Source organism: Bos grunniens, chromosome 19 (genome assembly GCF_055505025.1).
Source record: "Bos grunniens cultivar Pamir isolate PY7600 chromosome 19, Bosgru_T2T1.0, whole genome shotgun sequence".
Classification (NCBI taxonomy): domain Eukaryota; kingdom Metazoa; phylum Chordata; class Mammalia; order Artiodactyla; family Bovidae; genus Bos; species Bos grunniens.
Window position 1 is genome coordinate 32,314,710 of NC_141183.1, and position 21,165 is coordinate 32,335,874.

A 21,165-nucleotide genomic window follows, 5' to 3' on the forward strand; every position below is an offset into this window, starting at 1 on the left:
AACCGTAAGTTCATTCTCTAAGTCGTGTGTCTCTTTCCTCTTTCACATAGCCTCTGGTTTGACAGGTGACTCAGAAGCCTGCTCCAGTTTCAGTCTCTGGGTATACACGTGCCCAGGGCTTCAACAGGTGTTTTCTTTATTCCCCTGGGTGGTCAGTATTCATGTCAGAGAAAATTTAAACATCTCTTCATTGCTTCCTGGCTCATGCAGTATTTTCTTACAGTACGTTGCCAATTTCTGCTTTTCTTCTGGAAAATTCTTTATTACGAACTGACCTTGGTACTGACCCATTTCAAAAAAAAAAAAAAAAATCCATAAAACCCAGGATTTTGTTACATTAGCCTTTAACGCTAAAGGAGGGTAACTGTGTGTTGAAGCCTTTCGTGACATGAGGCTGGGGTATCTTCCAGTGTGTTTGAAATGAAATTTATTAAAAATGACTGAAGGTGAATCCCAGAAGAGTCAGTAAAAGTTACACGTCTGCCGAGGTTTAGGTTTGGAAAGGTTATGGAAACATGGAGCTGTTGGTGGTGTTTCCTCGTGTTCAGGGGTGGTAGTGGCTTGAGGGCTAGTTATGGAAAAAGATGTGGGTTCTGGAGTAGGATAACTAAGTGTTATTCCTTGGCCCCACATTTTACGAGCTGTGTGATTTTGAGCAAGTTACTTAATCTCTCAGTTCTCTGTGCCTCAGTGTCCACATCTGTAAGACAGGAAGATTCAGTTTGAAAAGTTACGGAGAGGATCTGATTGGTAAATAGATACATATAAAGCACTCAGGGAGCTTCCCTGGTGGTTCAGACAATAAAGAATCCACCTGCAATGCGGGAGACCTGGGTCCCATCCCTGGGTTGGGAAGACCCCCTGGAGGAGGGAATGGCTACTCAGTCCAGTATTCTTGCCTGGAGCATTCCATGGACAGAGGAGCCTGGTGGCTATGGTCCACGGGGTCACAAAGAGTTGGACATGACTGAGCAACTAACACACACACAAAGCACTTAGGACAGAGCCTGGCAAGTGGCAGTTTCCCAACAGAGAGTGGGGAAAAAGAGTCTCCCCATCCCATAGATGGCTGTGAAGGTGGTGGTGATGGCTGCACTGACAATCATGCGTTCCTTATTGACCAGCCCACTTATAGGCAAAACCAAGGTACAGAGAAGTCCCTCACACAGTCACAGTGATCTACAAAGGCTGCACATTACAGTCTGTGAATCGTGGTCACTCTGGAATAACTGTTTTCTGTGGAAAAACTAGCCGGAGCTATTTCCAAGTGGTGAAAAATTCAGCATCCTTTAAACCCCAGTTTCATTAGACCACGCTCTCCCTTCACAGCTGACTGTGGTCCTGCAGGTGGGGACCTGTTGCCAGGGATGCTGCCATCAGACCCCTGAGTTGCAGGTTTGTCTTGGCCGGCATCTGAGTTTTTTTTTTCTAAAGGTTCCACTGGAAATACAAATGTGGAATGACCAGTGCTTAAGTGAATTCTAATAGTTGGAACAATATTCAGTTTTGAGGCATTTAGACTTTGGAAGTTTTCTTCTTACCCTATCTGAGAAGGAAAAAAAAAACCCTGCAAATTAATATCTGCTTGGGTGGAAATGTGTGAAGCTAGAACTAACAACTCTAAGAGTTTTGAGTCCCCCTTATTGTTGCTGTTGCTCTGTGGGGTTTGCTGACTGGTGATTTGAAGCTGAACACACACTGCACCTGCTGGAGAATAGAGCCAAGTGCTAAATGCCGAGGGATCAACTGTCATCAGAAAGTCTTCTGAATCTGGGGTACAACATACATACTTCCGTGTACAAAGTCATGTGTATGTACGTGTGAGTGTGTGAGAGAGAGAAAGTCACTCAGTTGTGTCCAACTCTTTGTGACCCCATGGACTGTAGCCTGCCAGGCTCCTCTGTCCATGAAATTCTCCAGGCAAGAATAATGGAGTGGGTTATCATTCCCTTCTCTAAGGGGTCTCTTGACCCGGGGATCAAACATGGGTACCAGCAGGCCTGCTCAGAGGTGAGGTGATTTGACTAAGACCATCCAGTTACTTAGAGGCAGGCTGTGATTTGACCTCAGTTGTGTCTTGAAGTGCTTCACACACTCTTTATTCTTAAAGCTACTACAATATATACATTTTGCAAAAAACTCACAAAAGATCAGTTCCCTCGACTGTCCTAAGTCATTTGTTCTAAGTTATTTGCAGAATGAGCCAAAAATCTTTCCACAGTTTTCTTTGATCTGTGACCACCTACACGCTAGGCCTGTCTTCCGTAAGAATATAAATTTAATTGTCTACCTAGGACTATTTATGGAACATCAGAACTTCCCTAGGAGTGAATAATGGTTTGGGATTGATACTGGGTTGGCCAAAAACTTTGTTCGGGTTTTTGTAACATCTTTCAGGAAAAATCCAAACAAACTTTTTGGCCAATACAGTTTTATGACATCAGCCTTTAAGTTGCTCATCACTGATACAGCCTGTGATTGAAGTGATGTTCATGGGTTTTTAGAGACATTGATGGATTTTAGTTTTTTAGCTGGAAATGATACCCCATCTGGGAACACAGTGAAAGCATTTTCTGATATCTGACAAAACTATCAAAGAGAGAGAGAAAGAGGGAAAAAAATTCTACAAACATTCATGACTGTGGAATTTAAAAATTACTGACGTTATTTGTTTAGTGAAGATTATAACTCACTTCAACATCACAAAGAATGAAATCCCTTTGACCAGATAATAAGCACAGCATGTTCTTTACGACAATGCCAACAATAAAACTAGAAGACTTTACAATTTGTTATTTATCAGGTCCACCAGACACATCATTTTTCTACATGCCAGGCTTGGGAAATTCTTTATTTTCTCTCTTCTTCTTATAAATAAAGACAGCACAGAGCTGGCATGTTTCTCTCAATGCACTTTGTACTATAAAAGCCATATGACTTGGCACTAGCGCTGAGGTCCTGGAGTTTGCAGCTCTGAGGGTGTACGTGTATTCTTATTTCCCATCAGGGTTGGAGAAGGGTCTCCTTTATCTTACGGCAATGGCAGAACTTGCCTTTAAAATGGTTTTTTTTTTCATCATATTTCCTGAATCTATTTATTTTTCTTTATCTTCAACCACCACGCTAGACCACCCCAACATAAATTTTTATTTTGATGGTGTAATAACCTCATAAATATCCTCCCAACTTCTAGTCTTGCCCGTGGAAAGTCAATTCCCCTCATAGAAGCTGGATTAATCTTTTTAACACAAATCAGTTTAAAGCATCCCCGTACTGGGACTTCCCTGGTGGTCCAGTGGTCAAGACTTCACCTTCTAATACAAGGGGTGTGGGTTCGATCCCTGGTCAGGGAGCTAAGATTCCACATGACTCAAGGCCTCAGAAAACAAAACATAAAACAGAAGCAATATTGTAACACATTCAGTAAGGATATTAAAAATGGTCCACATCAAAAAAAAATCTTACAAAAAAAATAGTATACCCCTTACTTAAAACTCCCCAGTGGCTTTCTAATGGCCTCAGAATTAAACCACACACCTGAGCCGTTCTGGGTATATCTTCTACTATCTTGCTTTTTCATCTCTGATCTTCCTCCTGCCTCCTCTGTCCAACCCCCCACTCTGGGGTGGGGTGCAGCGGGGAGGCAATGTCCCAGAGATGGAGCAATATGGCTGGCATTAATAGATTTCCTTTGTCCTCTGACTTCTGGGTGTGTTGGCCAATGTGGAGCTCTAGCATGGATTCCAGGGAGGTGGGAGACAGGGGTTATTGTGTTTGTTTCCCAGGGTCTCGTGACCTCAGCAGCATCCCTGTGAAGACCGCAGCTCTCAACAGGCAGTCTTATCTATTAAGATCCCTTCCTGTGGGCCCTGCTGACCACTCCATCCTTTTGCTTCAGCACTAGGAGTGCCTGAGGTGTCTTTCTGGCTGCAACATCCTTCCCCAGATCTCCATGTGCCTGGACTCCACTCACACAGGAATCAGCTTCGTACAAAGTCCTTCTCTGACCTTCTTCCCCTAGGTAGCCTGCTCGCCCCAGCGTCTTTCTATCAATTTCTCCACTTTGCTTTTTTCCAGTCCCTCACCATTAACTGAAATGCTCATATTTAGTTACCTGTTTGTCCGTTTGTGCGTTTGTCTCTGCTACCAACACCCGAACAGGAATCGTGTCTTTCTGGTGCCGCTTTGCGACCCTGGTGCCTAGAAGTGCACCTTGCACAGAGCTGGTGCTCAGTATGACTGACTAAGACTCCTACTCGCTCAGTCGTCTCTGATGCTTTGCGACCCCATAGACTGCAGCCCACCAGGCTCCTCTGTCCATGGGGTTCTCCAGGCAAGAATTCTAGAGTGGGTTGCCATGCCCTCCTCCAGGGGATCTTCCTAACCTAGGGATCAAACCTGCATTCTCCTGTCTCCTGCATTGGCAGGCAGATTCTTTATCACTGAGCTACCTGGGAAGCTCCCAAGCTAAACGTCTGTTGAATGAATGCAATGGGACCATCTCATTTTACAGTCAAGGAAGCTGAGATCTGTGGAAACAGACCCTGTCCAGCTCCTCACGTGGGAATGGAACCAAGATTTCTGTGACCCAGGCTGCCTTTCCTGTTCTCAAGTTCCTGAGTCTTTTTTTTTTTTTAATTTTTGATGTGAAACATTTTTAAGCCTTTATTGAATTTGTTACAACATTGTTTCTGTTTTATGTTTTGGTTTTTTAGGCTGCAAGTGGGATCTTACCTCCCTGTTCAGTTCAGTCCAGTTCAGTTGCTCAGTCATGTCTGATTCTTTGTGACCCCATGAATCGCAGCACGCCAGGCCTCCCTGTCCATCACCAACTCCCAGAGTTCTCCCAAACTCACATCCATTGAGTCGGTGATGCCATCCAGCCGTCTCATCCTATGTCGTCCTCTTCTCCTCCTGCCCCCAATCCCTCCCAGCATCAGAGTCTTTTCCAATGAGTCAACTCTTCATATGAGGTGGCCAAAGTATTGGAGTTTCAGCTTCAGCATCAGTCTTTCCAATGAATACCCAGGACTGATCTCCTTTAGGATGGACTGATTGGATAACCTTGCAGTCCAAGGGACTCTCAAGAGTCTTCTCCAACACCACAGTTCAAAAGCATTAATTCTTTGGCACTCAGCTTTCTTCACAGTCCAACTCTCACATCCGTACATGACCACTGGAAAAACCATAGCTTTGACTAGACGGACCTTTGTTGGCAAAGTAATGTCTCTGCTTTTGAATACGCTGTCTAGGTTGGTCATAACTTTCCTTCCAAGGAGTAAGTGTCTTTTAATTTCATGGCTGCAATCACCATCTGTAGTGATTTTGGAGCCCCAAAAAATAAAGTCTGACACTGTTTCCACTGTTTCCCCATCTATTTCCCATGAAATGATGGGACCAAATGATTACTTAAGGCTGATTCATGTTGAGACATAGCAGAAACCAACATAGTATTGCAAAGCAATTATCCTCCAGTCAAAAAAAGTGAAAGTGTTAATCGCTCAGTCTTGTCTGACTCTTTGCAACCTGATAAAGTGTAGCTGACCAGGCTCCTCTGTCCGTGGAAATCTCCAGGCAAGAATACTGGAGTGGGTAGCCATTCCCTTCTCCAGGGGATCCTACTGACCCAGGGGTTGAACCTGGGTCTCCTGCATTGCAGGCAGATTCTTTACTGTCTGAGCCACCAGAGATGCCCAATTAAAAGTACATTTAAATTTTAAAAGATACTTTATTTTTAAAAAAGAAAGGGGCCTCTCTTCTTTGCCATCTCTTTACTGACTATGATTTTTTAAATAAAATGAGTAATTTCCCTTAAAGGATGGATGCTCTAACCTGCATCTCCTCCCTGCTGCTGCTAAGTCACTTCAGTCGTGTCCGACTCTGTGCGACCCCATAGACGGCAGCCCACCAGGCTTTCCTGCCCCTGGGATTCTCCAGGCAAGAACACTGCAGTGGGTTGCCATTTCCTTCTCCAATGCATGAAAGTGAAAAGTGAAAGTGAAATCGCTCAGTCATGTCCGACTCTTAGCGACCCCATGGACTGCAGCCTACCAGGCTCCTCCGTCCATGGGATTTTCCAGGCAAGAGTACTGGAGTGGGGTGCCGTCGCCTTCTCCGGCATCTCCTCCCATCTTTCTTTATTCTCTTCTTTCTTTCCTATGTCCCATCTCTATGCCTTATTGTAGCTATGAGCCACCGATTAAGAGTTGATGTTTAGAACCTTAGAAAAAAAGCCATGCGAGGACTGGGGAGCAACTAGGGAAATGAAGACCTGGGAGATTTTGGAGGCAGTCAGAGCCTCTGTCCCTCACACAGTGATAGTAATATAGTTACCGATACTTAATTGACGAGCACTCAGTCTGGACCAAACACAGCATGAGGCACTTTACGTATAATCCATGTAAGTTCTTACATAGTCCTAATGGCAATCCCCTGACCTATATATCTTCCTCTTCTTTTAGGAACAGAAGTCAAAATTCAAGGTTAGGAGATGGGTGAAGACATGGGTCTGCCTCACTAAACCCCATTTACTACTTTCTCCAAGTCTAATGAGGTTCCTGGTAATTCAGGATGGGGAGCTGCAGGTGACCCTTCAAAGAGAGAGATGAGACAGAAGTAAGATGCTGAGTGGGAGGTTAGCCAGAGCTTGGAAAAGTCAGATATTAGAGGAGGAATGAAGCCCACAGAATAGAGAGCATACGCAGCCAGTTTAAAGCAAAAAGTTCAACATTAGATCTTTCTAAATTTTTTTTCTTTTTTAAATTTGGCTGTACCGAGTCTTTGTTGCAGCAGGTGGGATTGCTAATTGCAGCATGGGGGATCTAGTTGCCTGACCAAGGATCAAACCCAGACCCCTTGCACCGGAAGCAAGGAGTCTTAGTGACTGGGCCACCAGGGAAGTCCCTTGAAATTAGATCTTAAGCCTGAAGTGAGACATGGGGATCCGAGGCTCATCCCAGAGACCATGTTTCCTGGCCCTTTGATGCTCTGGTGCCTTCTTTGCACCTCTAAGACTATTTTTTTGGAAAGGACACTGATATTCAAGGAGGGCCTTTCTCTCTAACCCAGTAATGAGGAAATACTGGCTAGACTTTCTCTAGGGCAGAGAGAAGTTGCCCCTGAAACAAGGTGACTAGCTTTCAGGCCTAATAAAGCATCACTAAGGACAGAGTTAGGGAGAAGAACTCAGAAGTTAGGAGTTTCTGCAAAAAAAGAGGACCAAGCTGAGGGCTGTGTGTCCTTCAGCTGCCAAACAAGACTTTGGATTATTGAGTGTCAGCTCTTCCTTGCAGCCCCAGGTTCCATATCCAGTGTATTTCGTTGATTGAAGTCACCGGCAAATGGCCACTCCCTGACCCAGAAGACTTTCTCTGCATTTTACAAAAGGAGCGAGTGGACAGAAAGGATGGTGAGGCTGCTCCATCACGGAGGCAGTGTCCGGCCATGAAACATTAATCTCCATTCTTCAAGCATCCCAGAGAAATGTCTTAATTTATTGCCATGAAGAGGCTGTTGTGCAATTGACACTGACACAAAATACTTCTGCACTTTCCTAAGTCTACTTTTGAGCCGCCCCATGTTTTCATCATAATATTTACTTCTGGGTAAATAGGCTAAATTCTCCGATTCTGATACAAAACAGAAAGATCAGAGAATGAAAATAAATAGATGACATGGCTGTTTAAAGATCATGGAAAATGTTTTTGAGCAGCATAAATATTTGATTGTAAAACTTTCAATATGTTGTGTCTATTAACTAGCAATGTACAATATTTAAATAATTCAGCCAGTCGAAATGGGCCAGGGTCATTGTGGGAGGACAGAGCGAAGGCCCAACGTGGCAAGAGGCCAACCTGCAGTCTTAACATAACCCCAAGACTGACCCCAGACACTGTCCATGCCATCTGGAGTTCTTTGGTCAGGCCGAGCCACAGACGGGAGCAGGGGGTTTGAATGAAACACCCAGGGACATTGAACGTTTCCCAGTCACTTTCCATTGCTACCGTGGTTTGCACAGAGCCTTCCGTGTGTCATTGCCACTTGGACCTTCAGATGCTCAGTTCAGTTGGCACTCTTTGGTTTGACCCTCTGATTTTGTGTTTGGAGGTTGCGGGGTGGCGGTGATGTTTCTAGAATGCCATCTAGGACTTCTGTGGAATTACTCTGAGATTCCATCCATTCCCTCTGATATCCCTGACATGATAATCTGGCAGAAAGCATTTGATTTACAGTCAAGAGGCTTGAGTTTGGGAAGCCTCTGTAGCCATCTGGGTTCGGGCAGTTCTCTGAATGTCTCTGGGCCTCACCTTCCTCACCTGTGAAATGGGACTGAGATGTTCCCTGGCTGTTACCCTGGGTGGTTATGAGGGTCAAAAATCCAAGTGAGGAACTTCCCTGGTGGCCCAGCGGTTAAGAATGTGCCTATCCATGGAGGAGACATGGGTTCAATAGGTCCAGGAAGGTCCCACATACTGTGGGGCAAGAAAGCCCGTGCACTGCAGCTACTGAGCCCATACATCTAGAGCTTGTGCTCGGCAACAAGAGAAGCCACTGCGATGAGAAGCCCTCTCGCCACAGCTAGACAGTTGCCCTGTGCTCGCCGCAACTAGAGAAAGCCCGCGTGGAGCAATGAAGACCCAGCACAGCCAAAAGCAACATGTGAAAGTGAAAGTTGCTCAGTGGTGTCTGACTCTTTGTGACCCCATGGACTATACAGTCTGTGGAATTCTCCAGGCCCAGAATACTGGAGTGGGTAGCCTTTCCCTTCTCCAGGGGATCTTCCCAACCTAGGGATCAGACCCAGGTCTCCCACATGGCAGGCAGATTCTTTACCAGCTAAATAACATAAATCAATTTTAAAAATGAAAAGTACGAAAGTTCTCTGAAGGACGGTCCTCATTTAAGGAAGCATCGCGCTCACATGAGAGTGTATTCATCACTGCGTGTGTTCTGCTACCTGAGACCAAGGCACACCGTAAACCTCTTTATAAATTTGTTGATCAAATAAATGAGCATTGCTGGCAGCCTACGCCGTCCTCTCCTTGCTCAGTGCTGCAAGGAGTGTGCTCAGAACTCCCCAGATTGAGGACCCCCAGCTGATCAAGATTGCAGTGGGCCCTTGCTGTTCTCAAGGGGTGTATCTTGCAAACCCAAGGACCCTCAGGTTCCTGTAGAAACTTGAAGAGGAGAAGGACAAAGCTGTAACGAGAGGCTGAGATGCTGGGGGACAGTCTGCACCCATCCCTGGCTTCGTGACTGCCCAGGTGACTGAATCCCCAGGACAAAGGCAAATTTCTAGACATAGTGGACTCTAGGGTGGCTCATAAACAACGAACACCAGAAATCTGAAGTTAACACATGACAATAGCTGATTTGCTGTCGTAAATAACTGGGCAGAAAGGAATTTCATAAAGCAGTGAATGATGCACTGATTCCAGTTTTCTGGTGTTCCTCTGCCCCTCTCCCCTGCCCCCTGCGAATCCTTGAGATGGCTCCTGGGCACATCAACACAACACAATTGCTTCACCCAGTTTTTGAATCTTTCCCTCCTGACTGGTGAAGTCCTGTAGAGATGCACATTGAGAGACCTATAAGCTAATTAGCTTTAACAGACTGTGTGTTCTCTTGTGTCTGAATTTAGAACAGACTTTATTACATTATGTACATCTATTTTTACTCCTTGTTGTTCAGTCATTAAGTCAGGTCTGACTCTTTGTGACCCCATGGACTGCAGCACGCCAGGCTTCCTTGTCCTCCACTGTCCCATTTTTACTCATTACCTCACTTTAAATATTTAGAGTGCCTACTATGTGCAAAATTATGTGAACTACTACCTACCAGGGGACATAAATTGCAATCCATTAATTTCTACCTTTGGACCCTTACCGTCCTTTCTAGGGGGTAAAGGCCGTAAAAAGCACGGATCCAACAAAGTATGAGCTTGAATGTGGGTGCCTTGTCTGTATTGTCTGTATTGGACATCCTTGGTACAGTGCTGAGCATATGGTAGGCGACATTTACTGAGTAAGTTTACTCAGGAAATATGTACTGAGTAAATGAACGTGTGTACGAATCTCCCACTGTATTTCACTGAATCCAAGATGCACATTTTTCTATCTTTTGTTGTTCAGTTGCGTCCAACTCTTTTCGACCCTATAGACTACAGCACACTGGGCTCCCCTATCCTTCACTATCTCCCTGAGTTTGCTCAGATTCCTGTCTATTGAATCAGTGATGCTATGTAACCGTCTCATCCTCTGCTGCCTCCTCCTCCTTTTGCCTTCAATCGTTCCCAGCATCAGGGTCTTTTCCAATGAGTCGGCTCTTTGCATCAGGTGGCCAAAGTATTGGAGCTTCAGCTTCACATCACTCCCCAAAATAATACCTCTTAAAGAATCAATGACATGCAGGGACTTCCCCAGTGGTCCAGTGGTTAAGAATCTGCCTTCCAATGCAGGGGATGCGGGTTCAATCTCTGGTTGGGAAACTAAGATTCCCACATGCCTCAAGGCAACCACTGAGCCCACACACCATCACTAGAGAGAAGCTAGTGCCACAACAAAGGGCTGACACAGCCAAAAATAAATAAACAAATATTAGAAAAATCAATGGCAGCAAAGCAGAAAGGGGAAGAGTCTGCGATTCACATAAACACACTCTACTACCATATATAAAACAAATAACCAACAAGAACGCGCCATAAGGCACAGGGAAAGGGAATGTGCAAGTCGCTCAGTCGTGTTTGACTCTTTGCGACCCCATTTACTGTACAGTCCATGGAATTCTCCAGGCCCAGAATACTGGAGTGGGTAGCCTTTCCCTTCTCCAGGGGATCTTCCCAATCCAGGGATGGAACCCAGGTCTCCCACACTGCAAGCAGATTCTTTACCAGCTGAGCGATCAGGGACTCCCTGATAGCATAGGGAACTGTGCTCAAGATTTTGTAATAACCTCAGAGGGAAAAGAATCTGAAAAGGAATATCTGTATCTTTATCTGAATCACTCTGCTGAACATCTGAAACCAACACAACATTTGTAAATCAACCATACTTCAACCAAGAAAAGAAAAGAAAAAAAAAAAAAACTAATGAAATGTCACACTGTACTTGGAAGGTTTTTCTCTTTCTTAGTGGTTCATACAATATTTTCTCTTACAATCAATACTTTTGAATTTGATGTAAGATAATGACACAAGGTAGGATTTACTTAAGTATTAGAATACAGCACTTAATTCCTTGGACATTCTAAGAGGAACGTTTCTTTGTAGGAGGAGCTAGACTGTATTTGAGGAGGAGAAAGGAAGATCTAGCTGGGATGGAGGGGTGGAAGCAGGGACAGCTGACATGGAAATAGGTTACACGTGTGAACAAAGAAAGACAGAGAGAAGTGATTAAAGTATGTTTCAGGGCTATAGAAAATGTAGACACTCCTGGGGTGGAGAGTTCATATAGGGAAGCAGTACAGCATAAGCCTGTAAATAAAGGTGGGATCACAGAAGATTTTAAGGCTTTGAATAACAAGCTGGAAAGTTTGGAGTTCATCTTGTATATAAATTTTGAGCCAAAATGTGGCATACTAAAAATAGTGTTCTAAGAGGATTAATCTGTGCAGGGTGGATTGAAGTTTGTAAAACTGGAGACAAGGAGAGCAGATAGTGGATTATTTTTGTAATCTGTCAGAAATTTAAGGAGAGATTATGCTCCTGCTGCTGCTAAGTCGCTTCAGTTGTGCCCGACTCTGTGCGACCCCATAGACGGCAGCCCACCAGGCTCCCCCGTCCCTGGGATTCTCCAGGCAAGAACACTGGAGTGGGTTGCCATTTCCTTCTCCAATGCATGAAAGTGAAAAGTGAAAGTGAAGTCGCTCTGTCGTGTCCGACTCTTCTCGACCCCATGGACTGCAGCCCACCAGGCTCCTCCATCCATGGGATTTTCCAGGCAAGAGTACTGGAGTGGGGTGCCATTGCCTTCTCCGAGAGATTATGCTAGGGTCATAGAAATGGGAATGGAGAACAAAGATGAGATATGAGTGAAATTTTGAACGAATTGGTCAATGATGTCTCTTGTTTTACATAATCATCATTCATTTAACTCTTTTTATGAACCAGGTAGCATTATACTAACTGAGATCAAACCAGTCAATCCTAAAGGAAATCAGTCTTGAATATTCATTGGAAGGACTGATGCTGAAGCTGAAGCTCCAATACTTTGGCCACCTGATGCAAAGAACTGACTCACTGGAAAAGACCCTGATGCTGGGAAAGACCGAAGGAAGGAGGAGAAGGGGACGACAGACAGTGAGATGCTTGGATGGCAACACCGGCTTGATGGGCATGAGTTTGAGCAAGCTGTGGGAGTTGGTGATGGACAGGGAAGCCTGGTGTGCTGTAGTCCATGGGGTCACAAAGAGTCGGACACGACTGAATGACTGAACTGAGCATTGCACTAAATACTTTCAAGCATCATCTCAGTATTCCAATAGAACTTATTATTCTCTCCATTATTTTCTTGGTATCACTTATTATTTCCTCTGTTTTATAGCTGAGGGAACAGTAAATGGTACATAACCTGTGTCACTAAACACTTCTTACCTTGGATTTGTCTTTATTTGTCGGTAGTATTACTACCTCTGTTTGTTTTCATCTGCAATTGATATCTTTCTATATATTTTAATTTTAACCCTTTAACGTCATTTGAGTTTAGGTGTTTCTTGGTGTTCATATCCCAAATAATAGGGAAACTTCTTGATTTTGTACTATAATTAAAGTATGCAGTTTTTACACAGGTTCCATTTGACATGTGCTGCCTTTATACATTTTAAGTATCTGTCATTTTTCAATTGCTAATAAGTTTTTTCTGATGTCAGTCTGTTTCCTTTTCAGGACCAGCTTCATGAGTATAAAATCTTCCCAAAGAATGTTGAAAATGCATATTAGAGATTAGGTGATCTATAATTACTTCAATGACTGTTATTGAAGGGAGGTGCATTTTTTCTGACTTAAGAAATGAGTTCCCTTTTAGAGACTGTGGAATAATTTTATACATCTGCTTTTCCTCCCTGACGATTTAGGTGATTTGTCCAGTATGGAGAATTGAGATCAGTTCTATCAAGGATTTTGTATATTGGTATTAAAATATCTGGGGTCCAGGTGAAAGGGAAAGGAAAACTTTTGATTCATAGATCTTCAGTTTGCCAGATTAGAGAACCAATAGATTGTAGGGAGTGAGGAGGGACTTCAAACCAGAGGTAACTGTGGAAGAGGGAATCTGGCCCCAATGAGACGACATCCCTACACCATCCCAGTCTCTGCAGGTATGCTGGAGTCAGCTCGGACTGTTCATGATGTTTGCTTGCGTGCATCTCTTCCCAACTCCATCTTCAGTGACATCATGGTGTTAACTGAAATAGATGGTAGTAGGAATATTTACACCACAGACATTGTCAAATACTACAAATCATGTCACCACAATGACAGATGGCGGTTAAACCTTTACCAGCATATGGCTGCTTTTTAGAAAACATATGTAGTTTTCCATTTTCCTGGGTCCAATGTATAACTCTGCCTTGAGAAAATTTGTGATGAAAATGAAGCTTGATTTTGGTGTTTTTACATATTCTTCTGTTATGGGCCGAATGGTATCCTCTCAAAATTCAAATGTTGAATCCTTTAACAGTCCACACACCAGAATGTGATTGTCTCCAGAGACGGGGTCTTTAAAGAGGTGATTAAGTTAAAATGAGGCTGTTGTTTGTTGTTGTTGATCAGTTGCTAAGTTGTGTCCAACTCTTTGTGACCCCATGGACTGCAGCATGCCAGTCTCCTCTGTCCTTCACCGTCTCCTGGAGTTTACTCATACTCATGTCCATTGGGTCGGTGACACTATCTAACTATCTCATCTTCAGCTGCACCCTTCTCCTTCAATCTTTCCCAGTATCAGGGTCTTTTCCAATGAGTCGTCTCTTTGGATCAGGTGGCCAAGGTATTAGAGCTTCAGCTTCAGCATCAGTCATTCCAATGAATACGCAGGGTTGATTTCCTTTAGGATTGACTGGTTTGATCTCTTTGCAGTCCAAGGGACTGTCAAGAGTTTTCTCTAGCACCACAATTCAAAAGCCTCAATTCTTTGCTGCTCAGTCTTCTTTACAGTCCAACTCTCAATTTATACATGACTGCTGGAAAAACCATAGCTTTGACTAGACAGACCTTTGTTGGCAAAGTGATGTCTCTGCTTTGAGGTTGTTGTGGGGAGCCCTAATCTAATCTGACTTGAGTCCTTATAAGAGTGGGCAAATAGAACACAGAGAGATACCAGGGAGGTGTTTGCACAGGAGAAAGACTAAGTGAAGCACAGCAAAAAGACAGCCACCTCCAAGCCAAGAAGAGCGGCCTCAAAAGAAACCAACCCCACTGACACTTTGATCCTGGGTGTTCAGCCTTCAGAACTGTGAGGACATGAATTTCTGTTGAGCCAGCCAGTCTGTGGACTTTTGTCATGGCAGCCTGAGACCACTCATACATTCCCTCTCATGAGCCCAAACCATCTCATATTCCCTCCCCACTTTTACCCCATGGGAATGTCAATCAGGCCCTTCTGGGTTTTTTTGCAAACAGCAGAGAATCATGGGATGAAACTGCTTCCTACTTGTCAGCTTACTTGTTTAATCAAGTGTGTTAAAGATTCCTGCCCAAGGATCAGCTTAGCTCTCTATTATGTAAAGGTGCTGACCTCCCCCTTCCCCTTGTCGCCTCACACTTGCCCCTAGAGCTTCTGTCTACGTAGAGTCAGACAGGGGAGTGAAGGGGACAGAGAGAAGCTTGCACACGGGCGAGAGCACAACCAGAGCTCGAGGTGACAAGTTCACAGATGGCTGACACAGATGAGTTATCTTGATGAAAGAAACAGAACTTTTTTTTTTTTTTTTTTTGGCTGAAAAGAACTTCCTTCTTCCAAAATACACTATCTTAGAGGACTATGAAGTGGTGGACTGTTCACAGATGAAATTTGGAAACTGGCATCTTCAATTCCAAAGATGTGCCCAGCTGACCCACTTCTCGTCTTATTCCCACCTAAATCTGTGTCCTTAAGCCAAAAAAAGACCCCTGGGGGTGGTGTTACTTCAACATCTCATAATGAATTATGGACCTCGAGATTTTCATGCTGAGGGAAGTAAGTCAGATAGAGAAAAAAAAAATATGATATCGCCTTTGTGTGAAATCTTACGAAATGGTACAGATGAACCTATTTACAAAACAGAAACAGAATCACAGATGTAGACAACAAACTATGGTTACCAAGGGGGAAAGAAGGGAGGGATAAATTGGGAGATTGGGATTGACATACACATACTACTATATATAAAATAAATAACTAATAAGAACCTGTATAGCACAGGGAACTCAACTCAATACTCTGTAATGGCCTATAGGGAAAAGAATCTAAAAAAGTGTGGATATATTACATGTGTAACTGATTCACTATGCTGTACAGCAGAAACTAATACTAATACAACAGTGTAAATCAACCAAACTCCAATACAAATTAATTAAAATAAAAAGAATTATACTTCAGTCTTCTTAATTATATTTAGAAAGTCAGAAAACAATTGATTTTGAAATGATTGAATTATGATTGTGTAGAAACATTTGTACTACAAGATTCTTTAATACAGCTAAATAAATATTTGTCTTACTAATGATGAGAAGGCATGGTGATTCACAACACTGGACTTCTTCAAATACACGCATAGTAGGCTACAGTCCATGGGGCTACAGAGTCAGACATGACTGAGAGACTGAGTCTGCGGGGGCACACACACACACACACACACACAGGAAAATATATAGGAAAGCCATCCCTTCAACAAATCCTTACTAAAGCTGTATCATCTGCTTGACACAATGATGAATAAGACACTCAGCCTCTGTCCTCACGCAAATACAAGGCATATGAATACACCCTTTCAATACAATAGATTCTCAGAGAGGCGCTATCGTTACACGCTGTGTGTGCTTGGAAAAGTCATTTGATTCCCCTGAATCTCAAATTTTCTTATCTGTAAAATGGGATCACTGAGTCCTGCTGGACCATTGCTGAGTTATTCTGAGCATCAGTTAGGATCAAGTAAGTGAGAAGGGAATGGCAACCCACTCCAATATTCTTGCCTGAAGAATTCCATGGACAGAGGACCCTGGAGGGCTATGGTCCATGGGATTGCAGAGTCAGACATAATTGAGCGACTAACACTACTACTACTAAGTGAGAATTAGGGGCTTCCTAAGGCTGTAAGTCTTCCCCTAAGGCTATAATAGGGACTTCCCTGGTGGTCCAGTGGCTAAGACTCCATGCTCCCAATGGGGGCCCAGGTTTCACCCCTGCTCAGGGAATTAGATCCTATATGTCACAACCACAGTGCCCACATGCCGCGACTAAGACCTGGTGCAGCCAAATACATAAAATTTAAAAATAATAAAATTATGTTAATGGTAAATGCCAGGCCTTCTCAGATCTCATCTTAAAGACGGAAAGACGGTGCTCATTGGTTTGGCTACTACAGGCAGAATGGCTGTTTCGTGTGCACTGGACAGTTCCGGTTACCTCGGGCTGTGGAGCCTGCGCTCGCAGAAGCAGACGGGCTGGGGCCGCCTCACTTCTGGCCTCTGCCCCCGCTGTGTTCTCTGCCCGGCTGGTCATCACTTTTGCCTCGACATCTCACAATGGGACAGAAGAGCATGGGTTTTGAGTTCGAAGGGTACGAAAGATAGATCTTGCTTTTCTTTGATGGCAGTTTATTAATTTCTCTTTCAGTCACCGTAGATACTTGGAAGAAAGGAAAGAGATCCAACAGTCCATCACTAAATCAGTAACTTAAACAATGAATCTTAAAGCCAGATTCATCCACAAGGACTATAGCAGGAGGGTCCCTCCACCTTCAAGGAAACCACTTATTTAATCAGTTCTTCCCTACGTGCTGGCTGCCTTTGTGAGTTCCCACTGTAAATGAATTTTGCATTCGAGGAAAAGCCAAGGGAGGTTAAATGAGGTGTCCCAAATCACAGAGGTCTGCCTGATTCCAAACTTCAGCTCTGCTCCCTCAACTCAAATTGCCTCACTATTGTCTCCAAGATCCTCATTAATTTTCAAAAGTAGCATATTCATGGAAACCTAGTTTCTAGGCTAAAATAGAACACTGCCCACCACTGCTTTCTGTCCCTACTGGTTTGGGTACACACCTTGACCCATAGGCAAATATCTCATTATCTCAATTCCTGACTCTGGAATTCTGATCAGGAGGAGGGTTCATATTTAAACTAAAGGGCTCTGGATGACTAAATCCTATTCTCTCCTGACTTGCCTTGCTGCTGCTGCTGCTGCTGCTAAGTCACTTCAGTCGTGTCCGACTCTGTGCGATCCCAGAGACGGCAGCCCACCAGGCTCTCCCGTCCCTGGAATTCTCCAGGCAAGAACACTGGAGTAGGTTGCCATTTCCTTCTCCAGTGCAGGAAAGTGAAAAATGAAAGTGAAGTCGCTCAGTCATGTCCGACTCTTCGAGACCCCATCGACTGCAGCCTACCAGGCTCCTCCACCCATGGGATTTTCCAGGCAAGAGTACTGGAGTGGGGTGCCATCGCCTTTTCTGGACTTGCCTTGGGGCTGCAGCTAAGACACTTGCTAATCGGATCAAAATAAGAAATGTGTCAAAGAAACGAGAAGGGTTGAGTTGGGTGTCAAGTTCAAGAGCGGCACAGACTCAGCCCAAGCCCAGGTGGCTCACGTCCACCCAATGTCCCTCCACTGACAGTTCTGTGTCCTGGACACAGTCCTCCTGCTGGTAGGCAGGAGGAGAAAGGTCGGGCTGGCATGCTCCTCGGTCCCCTTTTGCCTGTTAGTTGGCAGATCCTCATAGAATAAAAGCGCCTTTTCGTGTAATTCTAATCAAAACACACTTTGAAAGGGGTGTCTGCTGCCAAAACGTTATATTTATCCCAAGAAAAATGAGAAACTATTTTTGGATTATCTGCCCATGGCTCACCCGCCTTACTGCAGATAAACTGGAATTACTTGCATGCAGACCCTGTGTTGCTCAGGACATGTGTCGTGCTCCCTCCCAGGACTCTGCCTGTGAAGGAGGCTCTATGCTGCTGCTCTTCCCAGGTACCTCCAAGCTGGGATTAGATGATGTATGTGGGACCCACAGAGCAAGTTCTGAGTTCTGGCTTGGCTACTTCCCAGCTCTGTAGCTTCAAGCAAGTTTTTTGTTTTTTTTTTAAACATCTCCGAGTCTCAGTTTTTTCATCTATAAAATGGGGACATTGTTGTTGTTCAGTCGCTCAGTCATGTCCAACTCTTTGTGATCCCATGGACTGCAGCATGCCAGGCTCCCCTGTCCTTCACTATCTCCTGGAGTTTGCTCTAACTCATGTCCATTGAGCTGGTGATGCCTTACAACCATCTCATCCTCTGTATCCCCTTTCTCCTCCTGCCTTCAGTCTTTCCCAGCATCAGGGTCTTTTCCAATGAGTCGGCTCTTTGCATCAGGTGGCCAAAGTACTGGAGTTCCAGTTTCAGCATCAGTCCTCCCAGTGAATATTCAGGGTTTATTTCCTTTAATACTGACTGGTCTGATCTCTTTGCAGTCAAAGGGACTCTCAAGAGTCTTCTCCAGCACCACAGTTTGAAAGCATCAATTCTTCAGCGCTCAGCTTTCTTTACGGTCCAATGCTCACATCTGTACATGACTATTAGAAAAACCATAGCTTTGTTGTCAAAGTGATGTCTCTGAAGAACACCCAATTTGAAGATGGCTGTGGGAATTAAATGCAATAAAGCCTTGTTATATTGGAGGTGGGGGCCAGGGGACTCAGTAACTGCTTTGCCTCTTCTCTTTCCAGATCTGTATTTGGCCCTGAAAGAAGAGATCTTAATTTACCTTGAAGAAAATGGCAGAGAAACTAGGGTAACCACACACTTGCCTTCATCTTCCACGTCTTTTGGCCAGGAAGACCTAGCTCCCAAGAGGGAAGCAGTCATGAACAGGCTGCTGTAGAGCAGGAGACAAACTCTAATGGCCTTAGGAGCCAGGCAGATACCAGAGATGCAGAGAGAAGACAGGAAGTGATGGGAACTGCAGCTCAGTGGGGATACATGTCCTAACCGCAGGCCTTCAGATTTGAAGATTTCACAGCACCAAGCATGCTGCTCAGCAAACACATGGGTGGGCTTAATGGGCCCTTGGGGCTGCTGTTTGTAACTCCTACTCTGGAGGGACATATTGTCTCATTCCTTCAATAACTGTCTCACAAAGCCCACCTCCCCTGGAAATCTGTCCTTCCTTCCTTTGCTTGTGAGTCTTGGTCTTTTCTAGTCTAGCTGCTCATTTGCAAACATTGACTGAGCACCTATTTTGCACAAGACACTGTGGAAGAGGCAAAAAAAAAAAAAGCCAGAGTGGATACAGCCATCCAAACTTAAAGCAAAGCATCTAGAAAAGAGAGGAGTGTTGCAGTGAGCTGTTACATATATGCTGTTGTGATAATGTTGCAATTTGCTAGGGAAATAGTAAAGAAATCGCTTCTGTCTAGGGCAGGAGCAGAGGGATGTTTCATTGTGGAGGTGTCTCGTGAGTCCTGACGGGCTCTGACAAGGAGGGTGGCTGGCAGGGAGGGTGAGTGCAAGCCGTCACAGGCCCATGGCTTGGGGTTTTGCTTGTCTCTCACGTGTATGTTTATTCCCTTCTTCCTGTTGGAATTTTGGAAGCTCCTTGAAGGAGGCGACTGCGTCCCCTATGTGGTTTTCCCGATTTCCTTGACATTCTGTAACACCTATCTTAGTTTTTCTCGCTCTTGAAGAATCTGTTTCTGGTTGTTGAGAAAAGGAGATGCCAGATTTTGTATCAGTGGGAAGCAGACAGTCCGAGGCATTTTCGGAACACAGATAAAGGTGGCGAGATTGGTGCTGGATCTGAACGAGCCGAGGATTCCTCAGACTGCGGCTGACAGATGATGTCTTGCCCCTGATAATAGTCCATCAGGACTTCCTCCTCAGCTGAAAGGAGAGGACAGGCAGGCACATTGGTCCCTAATTGTCCCTAATCACAGATGTTCAGAGACAACCCAGAGAGAAGACCTCCCGCATTATGGATCCGACCAGGAAGCAGCGGATCAGGTTATCAGCAGCCTGAGGATAAGGAGTGTTGATTTAGCTGTAGGAGCTTGGACCCAGGCTGATTTCACAAAACCAATGACATGAGGGCTCATCCCTTTAACCGAGGCTCCCAGTCTTGTCTGTTTCAGGAAAGGTGGAGATGAAATGGGGAAAAGATAAGAACGTTTCCCGAACACCTGCTCTTTGTTGGGCTAAATTCTTTACCTATATGAGCTCATTCATTCTTTACAATGACTCACAATCAAATCGATAACAGACGTTGTTTTTAATTTTACTTTGGAGGAAAACTGAGCTACCGGTTGCATTGCCCACCCAGCATCAAGCTTTGAGAAAGTTGCAGGGCTGACTTCAGTCCCAAGCTTGCTCATCATAGAAGCTGCTATACTCTGCTGTCTCCGTGTCCTGGGGCAGCATCCTCAGGAAGCAGACTCTGGAAGCAGACTCTGGCAGTGTTAGGTTTGGGCATAGAAGGTGCGTGTGTGTGTGTTTGCTCAGTTGTGTCCGACTCTTTGAGGCCCCATGGGCTGTAGCCCGCCAGACTCCTCTGTGTGTGGGACTTCCCAGGCAAGAATACTGGGATGGGTTGCCATTTCCTTCTCCAGGAGTGTGTGTCTTAGTTGCTCAGTTGTGTCCGACTCTTTGCGACCCCATGGACTGTAGCCTGCCAAGCTCTTCTGTCCATGGGATTCTCCAGGCAAGAATACTGGAGTGGGTTGCCATTTCCTTCTCCAGGGGATCTTCCCCACCCAGGGACTGAACCTGTATCAGCTGCATTGGCAGGAGGGTTCTTTACAATTGAGCCACTTGGGATGCCCATGAAGAGGATGTGACCTTAGGTTATTCTCTTTGGCTGAGATCAAATCTCTGAGTGGGGTTCAGGTAAAAGGCATCAGCCCCAACCACTCCAAGCATCTGGGGGCTTTGGGATCACACTACTATGTCCACTACCCTACCCCCAAACCCCCACCCCAGAGTAACTTACCTGGAATCCAGGGCTTTCCCT